The following is a 3,616-nucleotide window of genomic DNA, read 5'->3' on the forward strand; positions in this document are numbered from 1 at the left end:
GCACTGACTAAGATCTTGGCCAGAGTGCTGAGTAGACAGCTGAGGAAGGTGATGCCAGATATAGTCTGCAGGGACCAGACATGCAGCGTGGAAGGTAGGGAACTAGCCTGGAATCTCCAGCTAGTGAGAGACATCGTGGAATGGGTAGAGGAAAGGGGCCTGGAGCTCAAACTTGTAAATTTGGATCAGAGCAAAGCCTTTGAAGAGTCCGTCATCCCTTCCTCTGGGAGGTTTTAAAGAAACGAGGAATTGGCGAAACTTTTATCCGTTGGATCAGGATTTTATATTATGGGGTCGTCTCCAGGGTTTGCGTAAATGGAAGTTTGGGGATGGGGTTCGTGGTTAGTCGTGGGGTGAGGCAGGGGTGTCCCCTTTCCCCGTTACTCTTTCTATGCCTGGAACCCTTTTTGCAACAAATCCGGAGCGACCCCTGGGTGGAGGGTGGAGTAGTCCCGGGCAGCGGTGGGACACAAGCAAAGTTAATGGCTTACGAGCTAACAAATTAATAGGGTTCCTTGTGTTGGGGAAAATGAAAGTGGATTGCAGTGACGCTTTTCATGAATTTTGTGATATGATGTTTGAAAATAAAAGTTTGAGTAGTGCTTCGGAGGATTCATTTTTTTTGCATAAGGGGGCGGGTTTATGTAAACTGTCTGTTTTTGGGGGATGTAGATATGTGGGTTGGTTAGGATTTTTGAGTACTGAATATTATGATCTTATTTAGCTGTATAGTTTTTTGGTTGTCAACTGGATAGTTTTGTTTTCGGTATACTGATGTAATAGTTTGCTTTGTGTTGTGTTTTGAGGTAACGAATTCTGTTTGATTTTTGTTAATGAGGTATTGCTTTTGAGTTTAGAAAATAGTTTGTGTTAGTCTCCGTTTCAGAGACTTGTAATTTTGGATTTTTCTGTATTTTGTAAAAAAACATCTGTTCTTATCAGTTTAATATCTGATACGTCCCCCATCGGGGGACCACATATTAAACAGATTTTTGGAACAGGGAGCTAGATCAGGAGCTTGCTCCGTCCTCTCCACGCATTGGCCCGGTATTGCAGCGCCTCCGGGAACAGTGCACTACCTTCTGGACTGGCGGGAAGGCAGGCGAGCAAGCAGGCAGGCAAGAGAGGGGGGAGAGTGGAGTTTGGGCATCTTCCCAAAGGTCTAGAAGGCGATCGAAGATCCTGAAGAGTGCTTGAGCTGGTATCCCCAGGAATCCACAGTACGACAAGGCTGTCCCCTTTCATCTTTTCTCCATGTTCTCTTCACAGAACCCCTAGCAGAGGTGGTGAGACGGGACCCTTTCATCAATGGCCTGGCGATACCGGGAGGCGCGGGGGAAACCCTAAAGATCTCCCAGTACACAGACGACACGACACTGTTCCTGAGGTCGGACAGGGGGTTGAGGAGGGCAATACTCCAGAGCCTCAGGGTCTAAGCTCAACTGCCAAAAGAGCAAACTGAAGTTCTTTGGGCCCTGGAAGGTCTCGAGCTCTGCAGAGCCCCTCAAAATACTGGGGGTTCTTTTCAGAACCAGGACAACAAGACCATCAACTGGACCGAGAGGATCGCCAGGTTGAACGCAAAGCTGGATCTGTGGAAAACGTGGTCGCTGTCCTACACAGGGAAAGTGGTGTTGAAAGCAGACATCCTGCCGGCTTTGGTTTACCTGGCGGTGCCGTACCCACTGCCTGCCAGACTCAGACTAGCGCTGCAAGGGATGGTCTTCGGCTTCATCTGGGGCAGCATGTACCAGTACATCCCGAAAAACTGGATGTGCCAGCCGGTCGAGAAAGGGGGTTGAGATGTCCCACATTTCCCCCTGAAGCTCAACTGCAACCTCCGTCGGGTGCTGCGGGAGCCCATCGACCACAAGTACTAGTACTTTGTCAGGCTGTGGCTCTCCATCCCGATGTGGCACTTGGTCCAGTGGTCAAACACTGGGCCCAAGGCAGAGAGGCAACTGGAGTTCAACACCCACGCTGTCAAGTGGAGCAGGAGGTACGAGGCCACGAGACAGCCAGAGCTCTGCATCAATCACAGAGCCCTGTACAAAGAGGTGCAACTGGTTGCCGACCAAAAGCTGCAGGTTCCCAGACAAGTTTGGGAAAGGACGCAGCCCAAAGAACGTGACAACCAACTGAAGGACCTCAACTGGTTGGCCGTGCACAAGAGACTGGCTACCAGAGAGGTCCTTTACAGCCACATGCTTACCAGGAACCCGCATTGCCCCCGGGAAATGTATTGTTGAGGAGACTCAGGAGCACGTGTTCTGGAGCTGCCCCTTCACCTAAGCAGTGTTGGGCAGAATGGACAATATTACGCAATTCCTGGTACCGGGTTCGATGCTCAGTTACCAGTACATTCTGTTTGGACAGGCACCTACCGGATTGGACAAGGGGACGCAGTTCCTACTGTGGCTACTGCTGTCCCTCACGATAAAGGTCTGTGGGACGCAAGGAACACTCATCTGGCACAACAAAGTGGGGAGCGAGGGAGCTAGAGGAGAGGATCCTGGCGGACTACAGAAGGAGGATGGAGGATTAAGTGCGATGTCGCCAAATGGGGTTTCCGCACAGCGGAGGAGCACTGGTAAGGACTTTGGACCCTGTACAGTGACTAACGGACAATAGCAAGTGGTAGGGCTTGGAGGGACTCTTAGTTGCACAAATCTGTCCCCCCTTGCACAGATTGATGACTGACAATCACCACCGTACAGAATGTTTTTATTGCATGCAGTGTTTTATTTTGAGGGTGTAGCGGCAATGCTTGTTAATAAGGCAGAATTAAGCCTTGCTGTGCTTTCCTAAATGAGGCCCCATCTCTGTTCATCTCTGTGGTGCAGCCACAGAGAAACTATTCATGCAGGCTGATTTAAAGATGTTTTCTTTTGATAAGGGACAGCTCCCAAATGGGGATGCACTTAGCTAAGCCTGGCTATCATGATCAATGTTCATCCATTGGCACCTATCTGTCTAGGGAGTGCCAGATGGACATCTGGACTGCATTCCTAAGTGTCTCATATCTCACCTTGATCAACCAATCAGGGACTGGTAGGGCCGAGTAACCCGTGTGGGACTCTGATGCCCATGGAACTTTCAGCCAATGAATGAGCTGAAGTTCCTCCAGGTAAAAACAGGCATCACAGAGCTCCAGGACTATTCGGGAATTTTAAGGAGAATTCCAGGGGTGGAGACAATTCCAGGGCAGGACGGCCCAAGAGCGGAAAGGCTCCCAAGGGCAGGACATTCTCGCAGTGCGCCTCCTGACCATCCTGAGACTCAGCCCGGACAACCACGTAACGGCCAGTGTGTCCGAGTGCCAGAACTTTCCTTTGTTCTAAGAGTCTAGAGCGGAGGTTGCCAGAGAGTAACCAGAGGATCCACCCGAGGTTAGCACCAGCAGCAGGCCTCGTGAACAGGTCAGAACTGTGGACAGCTGAATCACTATTCAGAACTAGCGCTTCATCGGGAACGAACCGGTCCTCTTCCTGACCTGCTGGGACCCACAGTCATCTTTTCTCCTGTGAACTAACTCTTGTTAGTTTCAGCCAAAACTAACTAGCTGGTCTTCAGAGAGCAGCGCAGAGCATCAGCAGCGCACCGTCGCAAGCCGCAC

General features: G+C 50.6%; 1 pseudogene; it reads left to right on the forward strand.

Annotated features, from left to right (window-relative positions):
- Positions 1–902: 902 nt before the first annotated feature.
- Positions 903–1,081, forward strand: LOC148647658 (U2 spliceosomal RNA; annotated as a pseudogene).
- The last annotated feature ends 2,535 nt before the right edge of the window (positions 1,082–3,616 follow it).

This window comes from Lepisosteus platostomus, chromosome 15 (genome assembly GCF_059453375.1).
Source record: "Lepisosteus platostomus isolate fLepPlt1 chromosome 15, fLepPlt1.hap1, whole genome shotgun sequence".
NCBI classification, from domain to species: domain Eukaryota; kingdom Metazoa; phylum Chordata; class Actinopteri; order Semionotiformes; family Lepisosteidae; genus Lepisosteus; species Lepisosteus platostomus.